This window comes from Physeter macrocephalus, chromosome 5, assembly GCF_002837175.3.
Source record: "Physeter macrocephalus isolate SW-GA chromosome 5, ASM283717v5, whole genome shotgun sequence".
NCBI lineage: Eukaryota > Metazoa > Chordata > Mammalia > Artiodactyla > Physeteridae > Physeter > Physeter macrocephalus.
The window spans coordinates 34,992,433-35,014,583 of NC_041218.1; positions in this window are offsets into that span (position 1 = coordinate 34,992,433).

Sequence of the window (22,151 nt, forward strand, 5' to 3'; positions counted from 1 at the left end):
AAAAGACCTGTATGCAGAAAACTATAAGACACTGATGAAAGAAATTAAAGATGATACCAACAGATGGAGAGATATACCATATTCTTGGATTGGAAGAGTCAATATTGTGAAAATGACTATACTACCCAAAAGGAATCTACAGATTCAATGCAATTCCTAACAAATTACCAATGGCATTTTTTACAGAACTAGAACAAAAAATCTTAAAATTTGTATGGAGACACAAAACCCCCGAATAGCCAAAGCAGTCTTCAAGGCAAAAAACGGAGCTCAAGGAATCAGACTCCCTGACTTCAGACTATGCTACAAAGCTACAGTGATCAAGACAATATGTTACTGGCACAAAAACAGAAATATAGATCAATGGAACAGGTTAGAAAGCCCAGAGATAAACCCATGCACCTGTGGTCAACTAATCTATGACAAAGGAGGCAAGGATATACAATGGAGAAAAGACAGTCTCTTCAATAAGTGGTGCTGGGAAAACTGGACAGCTACATGTAAAAGAATGAAATTAGAACACTCCCTAACACCATACACAAAAATAAACTCAAAATGGATTAGAGACCTAAGTGTAAGACTGGACACTATAAAACTCTCAGAGGGAAACATAGGCAGAACACTCTTTGACATAAATCACAGCAAGATTTTTTTTGATCCATCTCCTAGAGAAATGGAAATAAAAACAAAAATAGGGCTTCCCTGGTGGCGCAGTGGTTGCGAGTCCACCTGCCGATGCAGGAGACACAGGTTCATGCCCCGGTCTGGGATGATCCCGCATGCCGTGGAGCGGCTGGGCCCGTGAGCCATGGCCGCTGAGCCTGCGTGTCAGGGGCCTGTGCTCCGCAACGAGAGAGGCCGCAACAGTGAGAGGCCTGCGTACCACAAAAACAAAACAAAACAAATAAGCAGATCATGCAGCTCAATATTAAAAAAAACAACCCAATCACAAAATGGGCAGAAGACCTAAATGGACATTTTTCCAAAAAACACATACAGATGGCCAAGAGGCACATGAAAAGCTGCTAAACATCACTAATTATTAGTGCAAATCAAAACTACAGTGAGGTATCACCTCACCCCAGTTAGAATGGGCATCATGAGAAAATCTACAAACAACAGATGCTGGAGAAGGTGTGGAGAAAAGGGAACCCTCTCGCACTGTTGGTGGGAATGTAAATTGATACAGCCACTATGGAGAACAGTATGGAGGTTCCTTAAAAAACTAAAAATAGAATTACCATATGACCCAGCAATCCCACTACTGGGCATATACCTTGAGAAACCCATAATTCAAAAAGGCACATGCACCCCAATGTTCATTGCAGCACTGTTTACAATAGCCAGGTCATGGAAGCAACCTAAATGCCCATCGACAGACGAATGGATAAAGAAGATGTGGTACATTTATACGATGGAGTATTACTCAGCCATAAAAAGGAACGAAATTGGGTCATTCGTAGAGACGTGGATGGATCTAGAGACTGTCATACAGAGTGAAGTAAGTCAGAAAGAGAAAAACAAATATCGTATATTAACGCATACATTTGGAACCTAGAAAAATGGTACAGATGAACCAGTTTGCAGGGCAGAAATAGAGACACAGATGTACAGAAAAAACGTATGGACACCAAAGGGGGAAAGTGGCAGGGGGTGGGGGTGGTGGTGTGATGAATTGGGTGATTGGGATTGACATCTATACACTGATGTGTATAAAATGGATAACTTAATAACCTGCTGTATAAAAAAAAAAACTAAAAAATTCAAAAAAATAAAATAAAAAATAAAAACCTAATTAAAGCTCCCATCCAGGTGCTGAGAGAAGCTTCCAATTATTTTATCAATAGACCAGTGCCTCAAAAAATCTGACTTAATTGTTAATTGAGCTTCTTACCTTTATTCCTTCTTGGGGGGAAAGAAACAGTAGAGACAGAAGAGGACTACATGATTGGTACACTAGAAAATTTTAATAATAAAAATATGAGGAGGTCAGTTTTTTAGAAGTGGTGATTAATAACTATAAATTTTGACACGTGAACACCAAGAGTAGGTTTTTATGGATCTACTCATAAGAAGGTTTTTTTTAACCTTATATTTTGGGTAGCAAGGAATGTTTTTAGTAGCAATATTATTCATTTATGAAATAAATGTGGATTCAATTAATAAGCTATATTCATACTCAATCTGTCAAATTCCTGTTTTTAAACAGTTTGGTTCACTGAGCAAGCTAATTTAATGCCTTACTAAAAAGAAAAAAGAATGGTCATTCTCTCTAGTTAAAGATACATGTGGATAGAATTTAAGCAAGTAAGTCTTTTCTCTGTGGAATACAAAAATATAACTGAGTATGTATTTTAAACACATATACACAATGGAAGAAATCAAACTAAATGTGTGTGTTTAACCTCTTCAACTTTCTGAATATTAGATGTGGTGAGATTGGGTATGACAGTCAGGTAGCTAAGTTGAAAGTTTTCTCTTTGTATATGTTTTTTTACCCTTCTCTGTTCAGAATCTAAATAGAAACAGATGATTTCTTCAGCGGTTATTTAGCCATTTTTCTTCAAAAAAATCTGTGAATTTCACAAAGATGAATTAAATGATTGATTGTGCCAATAATCATTAAAAAATGAGGCTGGAAAAATTAAACCATGTTTGCTACTGAATGTTCAGTTATATCTGCTTCTCATTCTTGTTTCACATATGATCATCATTTGGAATAATAATAATCATACACCCAAAGAAATGAGGGCAAAGAAGAGGGCATTATCATATTTTCTATTGTATATTTAATACATTTACTTTTTGTGCAACAATATAGTTTAAGTTTCTTCTAAAAACAGAGACTAGTAGAGATGCTATAATTATCATCCTTTATTTATGCCAAATAGCCAAGGGAAATTAAATTTTGTTCCTAATTACCTTGATTCTTGAGAAGGATTTTGTGAGAATGTTGTAGGAATTTGTACAATCTTACTTTTGTACTTTTATCATTACCAGGTAGGGTGGAAACAATGGACATATCATAGGCTCTACATAACTTTCACTTTTCATCTGACATCTTAGCCTGATAATCACCAGTGGTGCTCATGGGGACATATGTATATGTATAACTGATTCACTTTGTTATAAAGCAGAAACTAACACACCATTGTAAAGCAATTATACTCCAATAAAGATGTTTAAAAAATAAAAAAGTAGACAGCTTGGGCCTTTCTACCTCCCTGGCTTATCCTTTTAGCATTTTTTTCTTTCTTTTTATTTCTTCAGAACCCACTGTTAATAAATAGTTCCATCCTGAAGTCAATTAAACACTAGAGATTTAACAGGCTATCTCATTCAAGAATTAATTACATTCACACTTGTTTTGATGGGGAAAAAACTTATTTCATAGGATAACTTATATGATAAAAATTCAGGCACTATGGATCATGGAAAAGGAAGAAAGGGAATATTGGTAAAGAAATCTCCTTACTGTCTCTGTAAAAAAAAAAAAAAAAAAAAACCTTGCTTCATCCTTAAAACATTGCTGAAAGGTGTGTATGTGTGTGTGTCTGTGTGTGAGAGAGAGAGAGAGAGAGAGAGAGACCCCCATATTTTCCCTAGCAATAAAAATAACCAAAATCCTGTAAACACACTCATAAATCTCTAAAGGGATTTCTTATATCAGCCATAATTTTGAGTGTTGCATGAATAAAATGATCATACCCAGATGTGCAAGAAATGACAACTGTAATTTGTAAGGACTGACAACCAGGACTAGGCAATGGCATTCAAACCAGTGAGTAATCAGAATAGTTGACAGCCATTCTTCAAGACTCAAATTTCTGATAGGGCATAACACTTGGACAAACAATTGTTAGTGAACTATGGTCCTATGATAATCAATTTATAATCTCTGAAATTTTAGGACATGCCAGTACTTACCAGAATATGCTTTATAAGCTGTATAATTTTCATTAGAAAAAAATCTGCAAAAGGATATCTGAAGCTATAACTACATGATTAATTTTTTGCCACTAGAAATATCAATCACTAAATACCAAACATTTTCCTCAGAGCTACTAGAGACATTAAATCAATATGTAAAATGCCAACAAGACATTACAAAATACATTCCCTGCACTGTCAAAGAGCATTCTCCAGAATATTCACACTGTAGAATGTTACAGCCTGCCAAGAATGCCACCATCCGAGCAAGCAATGAGTCACCATCTATAAAAATTCAGAACTTGCTTAAATCTGGAAGTTTTACTACTATGGCAAGGAAGTTACCAGACCAGAAAAATGCAGAGAATCTGAGGCATTGCACTAAGTCATCTCATTAATTGTCCAGTGGTCTACATCATTAAATAAGAGGTGTTGGGGGGAAAAGAAAACAAAGGCAGCAAGCAGGAGGGATCACGTAAGCAAGGCCAGCCCTTCAGTTATTTTTTTTCCTCATATCTCTTTACCACTGTCCTTCTGACACCCTTCTCACTCTGATGCACTTCTTCCTGACTTCCTAGATTAAAAAAGTATATCTTGTCCCACAATTTTCTCTACCCTTTGCTCTTGCATTAAAACTAACCTCTTTCCTATCCTATATTCTATTAAACTGTATTCTTTGGAAGATAGTTTCTTTCATTGACTTAAATATTTTTAAAATATCTCCTGCCACCAAATGATGCAATAGGTGCTGGTGATACAAAGATGAAGGTGAAAACAGTTCCCTTCATCAAGGAGCTTTCTGTCTAGATGAAAATACTCCTGCAAAAGGTCTAAAAATATATTATTTGTAAGGTCTGGGTAGGTTTTCATTTTAATAGAGTACTCCTATATACAACTGATAACCTAAAAAAGGTAGTTTTAATGGAAGGAATTTTAGATACTGCCTGAGGGGTGGGGAGGTAGTTTGGGTGTGGATAAGAATATGAAAAAGACCTTTAAGTAGTAGTCACACAACCTGTTGGCTCATTCAACATTGCTTTCATGAAAAAGCAACACCATTACTAAGTAAATATAATACCTGTTGAATATTAAAACTATTTGATCACTGTGGAATATTAATGTATGTTTATCCTGCAAGTCCTACACTGGTAAAGTAAAGCTTGTTATGTTGAGAATTGAGTCTCATTGTAAAGTGATGTCATTCCCATTGTTATTCACCTCTGTAAGCGTGAATAACACCCTTACCTCTGTAACAAACACCCTTACCACTTGGCCCTCACCTCTATAAGGGCCAAGTGAAGGAAGATTCAGAGATAAAGAGGAGTGCTTCTCAAATAGGTGACTTTGCCCTCAAAGGGACTTTTCACAACATCTGGAGACATTTTTGGTTGTCAGACCTGGGGGAAGTGCTAGTGGCATCTAGTGCACAGAGACCAGGGGTTGCTGCAAAGCTTTCTGTAATGCACCAGACAGTCCCCCACAACTGAGAACTATCCAGCCCCAAATATCAATAGCTAAGGTTGAGAAATCCTCATATAAAGGGTATTGTGTCATCTCTTTTCCTAAAGTTATCATCTCTTTTCCATTCTGAGATCCCTCCCTCCTGCAACCCCCTTGGGCTAGGGGCAATCTCACCGTGATAGGATTAAAAATGTGATACTGGGGCTTCCCTGGTGGCGCAGTGGTTGAGAGTCCGCCTGCCAATGCAGGGGACACGGGTTCGTGCCCCGGTCCGGGAGGATCCCACATGCAGCAGAGCGGCTGGGCCCGTGAGCCGTGGCCGCTGGGCCTGCGCGTCCGGAGCCTGTGCTCCACAACGGGAGAGGCCACAACAGTGAGAGGCCCGTGTACCGCAAAAAAAAAAAAAAAAAAAAAAAAAAAGGCAAAAAAAAAAAAAATGTGATACTGTCACAACCTTATCTAAAAGCATTCAGTGCATTCCTCAAACTTGAGTGAGCATTAAAATATCTGGGATACTTCTTTAAATACATATTCCCGAGTCTGCTTCTGGAGATTTCTTAGTAGGTTTAGAATAGGAGTCCGGAATCTTAGTTTTTCAGGTGATTCTGGTGTGAACGATTGGAAGGCCATACAAAAGGAAACGCTGATCTGTTGGATAAAACCCAGGTTCTTCAACTTTTGATCAGGCCTCCACTATGATCCAATCCATGACTATTTCTTCTGATAACATACCTTGTCCCTCTCCTCTCATAATCTCTGTTCCAACAGTATTGATCTACTTGAAGTTCACTGAAACATTGTACTGTTTCATGAATTCCCCACCATTAATATGTTTCTTCTGCCTGGATTCCCTTTCCTTCTTTGTCCTACTTGTGTTGGTAAATGTTGAGTGGCTGTTCAGAAAAATAGAAAAATTCCCTGATTTGTAGTATTTGCCAATCATGGCCAATTTCAAGCTACCGATGTGACATTTCTGAAAACTGAGCTGGAAGGAAATATGCACAATCAGCTCTTGAGAACTGGTGTGAGCTTAACTCCAGCACAACATTGCAGGTGATTGTTATCTTTTATCCTTCCTCATAGCCTTTCACGATAACTCAAGACTGTTTCTTGCACGTTTAATATTGCAATTATTCTTTCACTCGTATTTCTCAACATGAACATTACTAACTAGACTGAGTTCTTTGAGATGAAGTCCTATGGTAATAAAAATTGTGTTTTGCTAGAGTACATTTTAACTCAAATGTTCCTGTATTTATGGGTTTTGGGGTATGTTTTCCTTTTATATACCAACTTATTAAGTAAAGTGTTAAAATCTTTTAAGTATTTTCTAAGTTTCAGCTTCAGTTATGCTAAAGTATATCAAGCCAAAGGGTTTTTGTTCATGCCTAAGCCAAAATATTAAAGGCGGAATGTGTGTCTTCTGGGAGCCAGCCTAAGCACTAATAAAATTGAGATATGTGACCTTGGGAAGTTAACTTTGGGCTACTTTTCACTAATGGGGGATTCTCTTCTGAAGAATCTAGGTTCTGGGTTATTTCAGTCAGAGGAAGTTGTATTTACTTCGATAGTACCTTATCTGTAGTCAACTTGGCTGATTGAGCTATTTCTCCTTTTAAATTATCAGGGACTTCTTAGCCTGAACTCCTTTTTATCAAAAAGGATCCCCTTACTGTTTCATTCCTAAGTAATTACCTTCTTGAACTGGAACATATTTTTGAGGGCAGAAATGTTTGATAATTGCTCTAGTACCCAGAGACGATAGAGGAAGACATTTTATGCTGCCGTAAGAAAGAGTCAGCCTTAAATACGTGGGCAGATTGCTTCCCTTCATCTGAAAAGAGATATAGTTATCTTTCTGAATCCTCAAAACATCACTCTGTGTATATATTATCCCAGTCATTAGCCTTCTCTATTTCTATATTAGATAGTATACTTGTTTTACTAAGAGACCAATTCTAAAAAGTTTAACAGTAGTCAATGTTCCTTCCCTCTCTCTCTCTTTCTCTCTCTCCCCCTCCCTCCCTCATGACTCTTGTGTGTAGGGATAGATTCAAATAGATTCAAATAGATCTAACAAATCATAATACAGTATAAACAGAGGAAATGATCTTCCTGTAAAGGCATAGGTATAAGGATCAATTAAACAAACTGTAGCATGCTATGGTATAGTATATGCTTTCAATATTTTATAGAATTCTAAGTTGAAACCTGAAGAGTAATGTCTCTCCTGGGAGATAATGGTAATTATAAACAAAAGACATGGGGAAGTTTCTTTTTTTAATCCTTAGTTATAAAATTCATTTGTTTGATGCCCATACCAATTTTTTGCTTATTTGCCTGTCATTGGTTCATGGAAAGATGCAAAAAAATAAGAGATTTAGATGTGATTCAGTAGGATTAGAAAAAAAAATTATTTATCACTGAGCCAACTAAACTAGTTCCAACTCAAAAGCAAATCCAAATAATGTTTAATTCTTCTGACTTAAATTACTCATTTGAAAAGTAAGTTTAAATTGGCAGTGAGAACAATTCTATAAGCTAGTAGGGCAGAAACTTCAGAATAGTGATATTTAAATTTAAATTATTAAATACTTGATAAGACTGAAAAATCATTGAAGAAGATCATTTTTTTTTTTGATCCTTTGTCATTTCAGGTTTATTTATTTATTTTCCATTGAAAAATGTCTTGCTTCCAAGCTTGCACTTAAATACTTGATAAGACTGAAAAATCATTGAAGAAGATCATTTTTTTTTTGATCCTTTGTCATTTCAGGTTTATTTATTTATTTTCCATTGAAAAATGTCTTGCTTCCAAGCTTGCACCTCAAAGAGAGCTAGAAAAAATTTTGAAAGACTAACATTATACTAGGCAGGCATCCCAAAAGTTGATGGGACACAACTGTGCCGTAGAACTTAGTGAGGTAAATGGCATATGTTTCTTAAGAAATGGACTTTATAACTTTCTTAAAACTTTACTCCCTTTGAACGATGGGCCTTTTTGCCTAGGAGTGAAATAATTATGTAGGGTACTGTACTACAGTACTCTCTTAAAAATACATTGCATCAGGGTCATGATGTTGTAATGTAGAATTTTAAAGGTAAGAGAGTGAGCTTTTAAATTTAATATCTCAGGGACTTTGGATCCTTTCCACCCAAAACTTGGCTTGCAATTTGTCTCCACAGATGATTTTAATGGTTTAAATTAGTTATGGCTTTTCAAACTGTGAAGTAGCCAATAATTTCTCTTTGACCAAAGTTTAAACAATTAGTTCTAACCAGCACCAGTTATTTCAAAAATCAGCTTTTAGAGGAAAAAAAGTAAATGTGGTTAGTTAATTTCTTATTGCTCAGAGACATATATTTAAAAATAAAACTACAGAGATTTTAGTTTTAGGGGGAATTCCCTAGTTCTGTGGCTAGTTGCCCAACATATTGTTGTGTGTCAGTGAAAATTTAGAAATGTAGAGAGTTATAAACCCCTCTATCCTCTTTCATATGCATGTGAACAATATTTCTGTGGCATAGGGAGGTTTTAGAGTCTGTAAGCTAATTTTGAGGTCAGCTATCATTTGCAAATTGTAGAAAAGAAGGAAGTGTTCCCATGATGGCATAAGTTTCCTGACTTCACTCCATGGCAAAGTTTAGAGTCTTTTGAATTTCCTTGATCCAGATTCTGCAAAAGCCTTCAGTGGCAGGTTGCCAGTTTCAGTTAAACTTACTCGGTCTTCGTCTTGAGAGTTTTCAGAGGGACATAATGCCCATTTTGTATTGCCTGGATCAACAAGTGCACTCGAAGGCTGTTAACAGAGAGCTGAGAAAGGGGCTGCATGTGGGGGTGCAGACTCCTAAGTACCTTCTCATGGTTAACTGTATGGTTTGTACTTGTGTCCTTTTGTGGGCAGTTATGCTAACTGTGCTCATCTATTATTCTTATTTATAAGATGACTTAGATTCACATTAGTATCAACATAGGCAGGGAGGATGGCTTTGGAAGGGCAGAGGTAATAAAAAAAAAAAACCCACTTCTCCAAGTACTCTCTTTTCTTGCTTAGACGGTCTCACCTTTGAATAAATGTAGCAAGAACCAAGAAAAGTGATCTGAATTCTCTGGGATTAAACATGAGTATGAGTTTTAAGAAATGGAATTGCAAGCAGTTCAAGTCCTCTCATCTTGTCTGGATTTTTTTCCATAACAAAGCCTGGTTTATCTACAAAACAAGAGTCCATCCATCTACAAACTTTTACGTTTAATAAACATCAGAGTTGAATTAAGTCAATACTATATTTTTGTAGTAATTGTGGAAGGAAATGAAAACAATGGACAGGTTGCTGAATGGTCTGCTACTGCCATTGTGATCTAAACTAGTCACTCTTAACTTCAGTTTTTGGATCTGTCAAATGGGGAGAGGTTGGTTAGTCATTTTCTAAATTCCCTTCCTGCCACAAGACTGTCACTATGACATTACTTTAAAGATTATGGTCAGGACAGGATGAAAAAGTGAACTAAAAGGAGGCACTGACTTTTGTCTAGAGACACCTGAATCAAGAGATTTTTGCAACTAAATTTAATAATGGAACGGGAAAATAGTACAAAATAAAGAAGTATAGTGTTGGTGTTCTTACATAATAAATTGATCCTCACCCTCCTGACTGCCATAGTCACCCCCCAAAATATACAAGTATGATAGAGGGGTAGCAGCTGCCTCATATGTCAACTTACGTATTGTTAAGAATGCCAGTGCTTGTCAGTTAGTAGTTTCCCAGCGCAAACTCCTGGGAGGGAAGCTGGATTTAGACCCTTTTGGATTTCCTACGTTCTCCTCTTCCTTCCTTAGAATTTTGGTAGTACCAGTAAGTCAACTCAGGGAGATAAAAATGGAGAGTAGTTATATCAACATCGTCTAAGAGACTGGACACAATGAAGAGGAGGCTAGATTGAAGTGGTATTGAGATGGTGCCTGCTAATTACTCTGTTCACATTTTGAAAACTGCATCAGAATAAACTCCGAACAGAGTAAATGAAACTGCAATAATAACATTCTATTAGGAATTTTGGATTGGATCTGGTGTAATCTTATTGGTATAGAAGCACTTAGTACTGATTTATTAGGTAAGTGGAGAAAATAGAAACGTGGTGGAGTATGCTCTAAAAAAAGTGTAACTTTCCTTGTTTTTAATCTAAAAACCATTGTGTCAGTCAGTTTAGGTTTTGTACACAACGTTTGAAAGATGACCTTGATTTACGTAAAGTATTATTTCCCATGTTCATTTGTTAATTTAAGCGTTGAAATCGTGATTGAGCACAAGCTATGTGCCAGGCATCAAGCCTGCACTGAGATACGTGTTGAATAAGACCCACTCCCCATCTCCCAGGAGCATGCTTTATAGTCAAATAATATGGATTGTATGTCCTTTGTTACAGTGGTAAGTGTCAGCAGCTTATGACATAATTATAATCTGACAGAAAAACAAAATATTCTATAATCAACTTCTTTCTGTGCATATCCACTCCATGGTGCTCTGCTGCTATGTAAAATTATACTCACAAATGCTCTTTAGTAGCATTTTTAAAAGATGAAAAATGCCTATATGGTAAAAATTAATCCCAATTCATTTTAGACATTTATGTAGAATTAGGATATGAAGATATTAGCCAAGAGACTGAAAAATGAGTGTACCTGCATACAACTGTGTGTTCTATTTTTCAGGCTTAACAGCTTAGCTGTAACATTTGTACATTAGCTAAATAACATCTCAAGGGGAGATGGAGATAGAACCTTGATGTCTACTGATTGTACATGTGTGAGTTTGTGCTCTCAAAGGATGGTCCTTAAAAAACTCCCTGCTGGAAGCTATTGTGCATATTGTAAAAGAACTGTTGCTAAGTGCCAATTGAGCTAGTACTGTATACTTGCCATTTAAAGAGAAGATTTCATACCACTTGATTATGTTAAATAGAAATGTTTGAAATTTATACAGAATTACATCAAAATGGCACACTAGTTATATGTCTAAAGGGCTGCAACTACTCTATCCCATAACTGTCAGTTCTTCTGGTAGATGGTTTAATGTAAGACTGTCACAGATTGTATTACATGAGAAGTATAAAAAGTCTTAGAATAGTGAAGCCATAAATATATATTGTAATAGAACCTAAACCCATGTTTGCATTGAAACATACCTACCTATATACATATACATACATACATATTATATTTAATGGTTCAAGTAACACAAATGGAACTCTGAATTTTTAAGTATGTAGAGGTCTAGATGAATCAAGTAAGGTTTTTCTGTGTACATAATAGAGTCAGAGTATCTTTCTTGGTGCCGTACAGGGTTCTTGTGGGATAACAATATGTTGTGTTACTTTTAACAATTCCTTCTGAAAATGTCCTTTCTTCAGAGACACCTAATTTCCCCCCTAAAAATGGTGGTGGTTGGGGGGGATTTTTACAACCTTTTAAGTGAATCCTCTCCATCAGCCAAATTATATTTTCAGTGGGTATGTGTTCTATGCCCCTCATTAATAAAGTATACATGCCATAAATGCAATAATAAGCTACTTTAATTCATAAAAATATGGAACTGGGAAGGAAGTAGACTAATAAACATGACTTTAGCCCCCTTTCCTCCAAACATCCCATGGGAATAACAAAAGAGACATTTTTAAAGAATGAAACTGAGCTGTGTATAGAAAAATTTAAAAAGGAGGCAGCTGTGAGCCAGAAAGTATGAGAAAATCTTGGAAGACAGAATGGAGGTGACGGGGGAGAAAGAGAGAGGAAGGAGAGGCCCAGCTCAGATCCCCCAGGGATGGGCGCAGACTTCCCAGGAGCGCCAGAGAAATGCTAAACCTAGAGTCAGCGGAAGAATTTTGTGGCATGTGAATTATTGCTCAACAAAACTCTGAAAAAATTTTTTTAGGGAATAAAGAAAAGCATCAGTGGGCAATAAGGCAGCCATCAGGGCAGGGGGCCAGCAGGATCTTCTGCCCCCTTCCCTAAACTGTAGAATTCAAATTTTATCTTTGCTTCTAATTAAATATGTTAAATCACAATATTCTCAAAGATAAAGAAAACGATTGAATCATAAAATGTAACCTTAAAAACCCCCTGGTTCATTTGATAAAAATCAAAAATACTAATTCAGTGTTTAAGTAATATTTAATAAAGACAGTGACTCTCAAAAATAAAGCATTAAAATGGATCAAAAAAGGAAGTTCATACATTCTCTTCCAGAACAGACAGTGCATAGTCCTCGCTTATCGTAACTCGGTGTCAGTTATATAGTGAATATATGCAATATTTCTGTGTATTTTCTGATTTCATCATGTGTAAATTGAGGAAGACTTGCCTAGTAGAAGAGTAGAGAGCTGTTTTAAAAATCATTTAAGGAAAAAATCCTTAAATGGATACTAATGTCTCATATTCATCTAAAAATAACAAACTATTTTATGGACCATCCAAGCTATTAGTCACTTTCTCTTGGCTGTTCAGCTACCAACTTTTGGTCACTTTATTCTTAATCATCAGAGAAAAATTGTATAGATTTGACACTCAAACATGTAATTTTTCTATCTGCTCCTCACACAGGAAAAAAAAAGATTGATAGAAGAGAATATTGAGTCTAAGAGAGAAAATATATGCACGGATATTACATAGAGGAATTAATATGAAATAACACATGACCTCATGGTGGAAGAGTGGTAAAAAAAAAAAATTAGAACTTTTAAGTCCTCTAAAATGTAATCTTGTATTTTGGACATTTTATTAGTTAGTTCCCAAGCTGCAGACCCTGAAAAACTAGTATCCCCCAAATGTTAATGCATTTTACTGCTGAAAAGGTTACTGTACCTCTGTTTCGGGCATTCTGGCTGATTAGCTGTTCAAATGGACCCTCCTACTATAAAGCAGCTATATTATGATAATGTACACTTTGAGTTATTGCTAGTTTTGTAGATGTCTTTAAAGCCTGCCTACTGACCCTCCCATACATGTACACATATTGACAGTGAACTGGAACCATATCAGTGGAATGGAGTTGGGACCAAAAAGGTCAGAAGTCAAGATGCCACTAGTAGCGTTGCTATCTAGACACTGAGGCTCCTCTGTCAAGGTGGTGAAGTTGGGACCGAGATTGCTTTGAGAAATCAAGAGAAGGACTGAGGTCATTTCAGGTTGTTATCCCTCCCCATCACCCACAAAAGAAAATACTTTTTAGAGGAAAGTTTTCCCAATTTAGGCCTATAGGACCAATAAGATTAAATATTTATAAATGAAGATCATCGAGTACATTAGGAGACCAGCCATGATAAGAAAAAGTTAAAAGAAACAGTGAACAAAAGATTGAGACATCAAGGAAAACCGATATTGAAATTGCCAGATAGTTCATATAATTGCATAGGAAATGTTTAAAGAAAAGATGCATTGACAAAGATGAGCATGAAACAAAAGCATCAGGAATGAACTGACAGATTTGGAAGAAACAAAAAGATACTTCCAGAATGAAAAACCCATGTGTCAGGGGGAAAAAAAAGCCTCAACGGACAGTTTAAATAGTAGATAAGACAGAGAGAAATGCAAATCAAAATGGGGTATTATCTCACACTTGTTAGGAACACTTATTAGGACTGTGTGTGTGTGTGTGTGTGTGTGTGTGTGTGTGTGTGTCTGTGTGTGTGTCTGTGTGTGTCTGTGTACGTATGATAAGTTTTGGTGAGGATGTGGAGAAATTGGAACCCTTCTACATTGTTGGTGGGAATGCAAACTGGTGCAACCACTAAGGAAAGTAGTGTGAAAGTTCCTCAAAGAATTAAAAATAGTACTACCCCATGATCCAGCAATCCCATTTCTGGGCGTATATCCAAAAGAATAGAAATCAGAATCTCAAAGAGATTATTGCACCCCAGTGTTCATTGCAGCATTATTCATAACAGCCAAGATGTGGGAACAAGTCAAGGGTCCAGTGATGGATGAATGGATAATATACATGTATATATGAATATTATTCGGCCTTAAGAAGAGAAATCCTGCAGTATGCAACAACATGGATGAATGTGGAGGACATTATGCCAAGGGTGATAAGCTGGTCACAGAATGGCAGAATATTCAGTGATTTCACTGACATGTGGTTATTTAAAAAGTCAAACTCATAGAAGCAGAGGATTGAACGGTGCTTAGCTGGTGGGAAGGAGAAATGGGAAGCTGTTCTTCAATGGGTATGAAGTTTCTGTTATATAAGATAAATAAGTTCTAGAGATCTGCTGTACAATGTAGTACCTATAGTTAACAATACGGTATTCTGCACTTTAAAATATATTAAGAGGAGGATAGATCTCATGTTAAGTATTCTTACTAGAAAAAAAATCACAAGGAAGTTTTTGGAGGTTATGATAACTTGGTGGTTGTAATGGTAGCACAGGTATATGCATATGTCCAAACTCATTAAGGTGTATACATTAAATTTGTGTAATTTTTATATTAATTATACCTTAATAAAGCTATAAAAATGCACATGTATGAAACAAGACACAAATAAGAAACAAATTAGTGAACTGGAATTATATATAAAGACATGACCAAAATGTAGTACAAAGACACCAAGAGGGAAATATATGTAAAGAATGAAGCTCAACTCTAGAAGGGTTTCTTTTCATTTGGAAACAGCATGCTCCACTACTGGAAATTTAACTACAGCCTCTCTACCAATTCACCAAATAAGCTCCCAAACTGGAGAGGAGTTCCCTATATTAAGAAACCATGGAAGAATTTCAGGCAACAGTAAAACAGGCTCTGCCCTGGATCTCCTTATCTCCTTCAGTCCCCCGTGAAATTATAGGTGTCTGGAGCCTTTGGCAATTAGACTTCTATTATCCTTGGCATCTGGGCTGAGTAGCAAGTACTAGTTTGTCATTGATCCCTAATGGAGAGGTTGTCTCATTAATTGAAAAGTTAAGTCTCTGACCTGACAAACTCTTTCTACAGTGAGTGACTTTGTATTAAACACCCACTGGATGAGAAAAGCCCCCCAAATTTTGCATTGTGAAATGGAAATGGCACTGCTAGTAACTTAGCAAATTTTATGAACCGACTCTTAGCCTCATGAACAGCCTCACTTTTTGCTATACCCAACCTTCTGGCTCAGTGTGAGCCTACAAGACTTGCCATGATTTACTGTTGAAAGAGTATCTCTGCAACATGGGGAAATCTCAAGTAATGCCATAGCTATATGCAGTCGTAATGATAAATTGCTGATATCTTACCATAATTGATATGCTCCCCACAGTAGGCTAACTTCAGACAGTTGTCCTGGTCATAGAGCACATCATTCCAATATTGATAAAAATATACCTTTGCACAAATAAATGGGCCATCTCTAATGGCCTAGCTACTCGTTCAGGCCAGCCACCTACTCAGGCCTCACTACAAAGCCATACCAATATGGAATAATTTTTATGGAAAAATAAAATATATCTGTTGCATAAGTATAATATATATCTATATGAAATGACCACTACTCAAGGAAGTAGTCCTTGGGACTGAAATAGTCAGTCAGGCACAGGCAAGTATCTCTACCAAAGCCTACTTGATTCATGCTCAAGCCCACCATGGTTATGGGACCACCACCAAATTGATGTCAAATAAAATGTTACATGTATAGAGCCCACTGTTGCCGGAAAAAAATCTCTATGACTTGCCAACCATGCAGCCTTTCTAATGATAATCTCTAACAGGGCTGTTTGGTCCATCTCTCTTCAGCTGTTTATGAATTGCACATGACACACTTCTGCATTGGCTGAGCTTCAAATCACCCAAAGCTGGGGGAGAAGGACATGGAAGAGTCCCAGGAGAGTTTGAAGGAGCACAATACCCTTGTCTCCCTTTTTCTGAACAGCACCCTTCTGAAAGGAAAAGTAAGTTCCTTTCCTCTTATGTGCATATGTGTGTGTGGATTTTTTTTTTTTTTTTGCGGTACACGGGCCTCTCACTTTTGTGGCCTCTCCCGCTGCGGAGCACAGGCTCCGGACGCGCAGGCTCAGCGGCCATGGCTCACGGGCCCAGCTGCTCCGCGGCATGTGGGATCTTCCTGGACCGGGGCATGAACCCGTGTCCCCTGTATCGGCAGGCGGACTCTCAACCGCTGCGCCACCAGGGAAGCCCTGGATGAATCTTAAGAATGTAACATTGAAAAATAAAATTTAAAAAGTCACAAGTCCCAGAATACTGTATACTGTGTTTTCATAAATCTCAAGAACAAGCAAAACCAGTATATTATTTATTCATCTGTCATATAATAAAAAATATTTTTAAAAGAGAAACTTATGACAGACACAGAATTCAAGATAAGGGTTGGTTGCTTTGTGGCGGGGAGGTGAAGAGAGGCATAGAGAAGAGCATACAGATGCATGCCAGGTTATTGGTGAATTTTTCATTCTTGGATTATGATGAGTTCAGAGGCATTTTGATATATTATTATTGTGTTATATGTAATGTACACATAGATAAAACGTGTATATATGTCAAATATTATATTTTAAAAAGTAATGAATAAAATAGGTTAAACATTGTTTAAATGGTTCTTTAGTAAAATATGTGGGAGCAACTGAGTTACATAATAAATAGGTATATATAAAGCTGGACTTCTTAGATATTTCAGCATAACATTATTCACTGTGAATCTCTAACTGGGGATATATTTCTTAGTTGAATCCTTTAGGGAATAAAAATCTCATAAGTAAATGAGAGTGCCCCATCCCTTCAAATTCCTGTACCATCTGCCTGCCGTTTTATCTAAAAGTGCACCATTAATTATCCCCTTCATGCATTAAGTATCATTAGTTCACTGACAAATTATAAATCTCTTTGGGTGAGATAATATGTTAATCAACAACTTTTTAGTACATGAGAGTTTATCTGGTAATGCTATGTCACTTTTGAAAGCAGAATCTCTGAGGAAGTGGGCAACAGGACATGTATGTTTAACAAGAGAAGGGGAGGGCTAGGTCTGGTGAATGGAGAAACGGGTAGGACTCGTGGGCCTTGGTAGGACTTATGGGCAGGTATGTGGGAATTTACTGTCAGGTCAGGGAATCTTCAGAAAGGAGAAAAGCAGCAAGAGAAAAAAGGGAGAGGAGATTTATATGGCTTATTTGGTAGCTGCCATCATCTCCATTGCATGCTTAGTCCTTGCTTTTTGATCCCTTCCAAGCTTAAACCACTCATGCTAGAACTAGGTGTGTTATAACAGACACTGTCAGTGCTTGATTCATATCCTCTCGGCTCACTCAGGTTCACCTGCAGCTTTGCTGCACAGTTATTGTATATACCAGTGGCTTCCTATATTAAGCACCGGTGTCTCTATCTCTACTAGGTGTGATGTTCACCTAGAGTACAGGGCAAGCCATTAGTGTCTTGTTTTTAAAGTCATCAAGAGCCACCCTCAGCCACTGAGCGAAGAGAGATGGCTAAGTACCCAGGTTAGCTCCTACCTTGGAGGTGTGTTTGCATTGGCTGATTCCCGGGGACACTGAACTTCAGTTGCTCACAGTAGCAACTTAGCCATTAACACAGCCTCTTTATGGTCCTCCTCTCTTCCGTTCTCATTCTGTTGTTCTCATACTGTGCTTCCTCGGATCACCTCCAAAATAAACTACTTGATCTGAATCTTAATTTCAGGGTCAGCTTTTAGGGGATGGAAGATTGGCATATATGCACTCAGATTTTTAAACACCTTCTCCTCCCTTTTTAATTTGTTCAGTAGCATTTCTTGTGGATACAAAAAATGCCAGGGTAAATGTTAAATGCTGCAATATTTTAAGTATGGCATATTATTGTGGTACCCATGCTGCAATATATTTACATAAAGTCCTTTAATCAATACTGTTTCTCTTGCTCCTTCTACCACCAGGGCAAAGGCTTACCATACTGTACAAAATTAAGTTATTTCTGCTGCAGGCAGGTTACTTATCATTAAGCCTCAGCTGTCAAACTCAATACAGAAAAATCTAGAAGCCAGTCCCTGAGTGACTGTTTTTGAAGCCGTGATACATTGTGGGGAGGGTGAAAGTAGGAAAATGAGGAGAAGGAGGCTCATGCCTTTCTAGTGAAGAGCTGATGCTTTCCAGCATTGTCACTTTCTCCACATGTCAGTAGAGGAGGGTTTTTCTCATCACCAATGATCTTTGAAGAGTTCAACAGGCAATTCTATCTTGTATTTTGAGAAGTTGGAGCACTAGAGCCTCATATCAGAACCAGATTTGTAGATAACCAATTAGACCCTGCTAAGTCAGTCTGATCCATAACTAAATATACGTCTAGGGCACTGGGAAGTATACTCTTTTGGATATTTTCTTTCAGTAAATGCAAATCGTACAGTGGTACTTAGGATAATAATAAGGCAAGCAACTGTGTTATGCCCTATGAAAACTTTTACCAGTGGCTCAAGCTGGGAACCCATGATTATTCAGATATCCATTCATGTTTGTAAAGAATCTAGGAGCTCCTGGCATTTCTGAGATAATTGCTCTCGGCAATTTTAAAGACAAATCAGAAAGTAATCAGAGTTCTCTCAAGCTCCCTTGAACCAGGTAGAGGATCCAAGTCGAATACACTGAGTTTTCACTAAGGTAATAGGGGAACCAGAGGAAAATGCCTTCCTCTGACTTCTCAGCAATGTCAGGCCACTCATGCTGGCAAGAACCCAGCGCCCTGGAATGTAGAAGAATAAGAAACATGCCCCTCTGAAAAAGTGTGGTCTCTATATTTGATAAAGTCAGAGGAAGATCTACATAGAGATCAACTGTAAAGCCCTGGAAATCCTTCTGTGATCTCCCCTGAGGACAGAGCAGTACTGATGAATGTGGTTTTCTTGATAACTTAGCCAAGGATCCAATAAGCATCTCAGAGTACCCAGTGCCTCCTTATACTTTGTGCGCTGAAAACGAAAAACTGGCGAGCATCTCTGTACGGTTCAGGGTAACAGTAAGTGCCAAAACAAAAAGATGTGACCTGGGAGATTTTATAACTGAACCGTTATTCTGATGTAAGGTGGCTCTAAAGTCTTAAGTAAAAACAATTAAAGTGGTCGGGTTAACCACAATTCCTATACAGTAAGGCTAGAGAAATGCCTTAATGTTAATTTAAGCTCTGAGACTAACCATGGGCAAAGTTTTACCTTTGTGATCATTTTTCTCCTTTTGTGTTCCTTGGTGTACTGGAACCAGCTCATACTGGTTAGAGAGAGCCACTGCCAGCAGCTCTTCCAAACTCTGTATTCACTGACGTCACATGGTAGCTTGAAATTGGCCATGGTAGGAGTGTTTATACCACAGAAACAGGAAGTGGGCACATAAATATAAATCAGAGCCCCCTCCCACCCCAGCTTGTTGTTAAACATTTATAAGTATGTGCCCATTTATATTGAAATAAGTAACGAAAACAAGCAGAGATCTTCTTGCTTCTTGCCTTTGGCCAGAGGATTCATCTCACTCAGATACTTTGGTCATGATGAGCCTGGGCCCTGAGGCAACATTGGAATATTCATGAGTCAGTGTGTTTTATCTGGTAAATGTCTAATTTTCAAACTCTTGCAAGTGACCCAATCTCTGTGAGATTTAGACTTTTCATATGCAGAAACGGTTGTAATGCCTGCCCTATCTATTTCACAGGCATGTGGTGAGATTTCAAATGAATAATGCATGTGAAAAAAGCTAATTACAATGTACATATATATATATTGTATAGTACAGGTATATTTAATATACTTATACATAATATTATGGTAATAATAGTTAATAATTGACATTTAGTGTTTAGTGTGTGCCCAGCACTAAGTGCTCTACGTATTTTAATCATTTTATCCTCATCAACCATATGAGGTAGGTGCAATTATTATTCCCATTTTACGCTTGTGAAAACTAAGGTAAAATGAGGTTAAATAACTTGCCCAAGATCACACCATTAGTAAGTGGCAGAGCTGAGGTGACAAACCCAGGCAGTTTAGCTTCAGATCCTGAACTCTTAACCACTGTAGAGATTAAAAGTCTAAGGTAAATTGTAGGTATTTTTAATAGATAATTTATTTGCTCTAAGAGTGTAAACCCTGATTTCTGCATTGCATCTTGTTACATAAACCCCAAAATGTCACAGTGAAAAGAGAAACATTTTAAACCCAGTGGACAAAGATTTTATATCATTATCAAGGATAAAAATATTGGTATTACTGTAATGCCAAGAAACCTCCAAGGTTTAAAGTTTCATGGATCTTTAAAAGCAAGAAAACTATATTATTTTATTCTATTGTAAAGCAGTAGGAGTGCATTATCAAATATTTGGAGGCGGGAATAAACAGGAAAAATCTGATTCCTGAGGTCAGTCTTACCATGTTGGGTGTATATATATATATATATATATGTATGTATTTTTTAAGCATAGTTTTGATCATAGTTTATGTGCAGTTTTATAAAGTTTTTCAGCATAAAATTCCAGTGTAAATATTTTCCATGTTGCTAAAAATATACATAAAAATTATTTAGTGGATATTTAGAGTAACTATACCATACATTACATAAGAGTTTGTCTACTTTTGGCATTTACATGTGTTTGTTTATCCTCTTTTTTATTATAAATGGTGGCATATTCACCACTTGTATATATAGCTATTACAGTATTTTGGATTATATTTTAATTTGTACCGAGTTTTAGAAATGAATTGGTTCAAATGGGATGAAAAATATTGTTGATTTTGGCATTTATTGTCAAAAGTATCTCCCTCTATATATACAGCATTTGTTTATAATGTCATTAGCAGAGTGGCAGAGATTCCATGATAGAGATGTGTAGTGGAACTTGTATGTCATACTAAGATGCTTTGTTGGTGATGAAGGCTTTAAGTTTGGGTTAAAATGGCAGCATTTGGCTTTTAGGATGATTGCTCTGAATGCAGATGGAAAGTGATCAAAGGAAATCTAGACTGGTGTCTGGGAGACCACATAAGAGGGTTTTGCAAGAGTTCAGGCATGATATAACAGTTCTGAATTAGGTCATTAGAAATAAAGAGCAAAAGGAGAAAGCATATTTGTAAAATAACTGGGAAGTAGAAATCAACAAGATTGATGACTAATTGAATGGGGTATAAGGAAGAACTGTTTTGAGGGGAGAAAGATTCTCAACAAAGTTTTGACTATGTTGAATTTGACAGGCCTGTTTTATACTCACGCAGGTATGTCCTGTAAGCAGTTTGGTATATGAATAGACATATATGCATTGAAAACTCTGGAAGGAATTATCATAAGGATATTGTATTATTTAACCAGGAAAGTGGATGAGATGTCCTAAAGATAGTGTTAAAAAAGCAGAGGGCAAATAGGAGTCAGAGAAGGACAGAGAAGTCCAAGACAGATAAACAAAAACCAACCAACTAACCAACCAAAGAAAAACAATGATCAAAGAGCTATGAGTAGAACTGGCAGAAAATAGCATCACGGAGACTAAGGAAGGAGAGACTTTAATGAAAGGGTAAGTTGTTGGGAGTGTCACCTGCAGTCAGGAAACGTGATGCCTGAAAGGTGTCCTTTAGATTTTGAAAAACAGAGGCCACCAGTGCACTTTTTAAGGCCAGTTTCTTTGGCGGGGGGTGTAGGGAGGTCGAGCTGCAGACACCTTTGCATCAAAAGTGAATCAATTTTCATTCTTCATCTTTATTTATATCTTCTATAAGACAAATTTGGTCTTATTTTATTCAACTTCTTTTTGGGT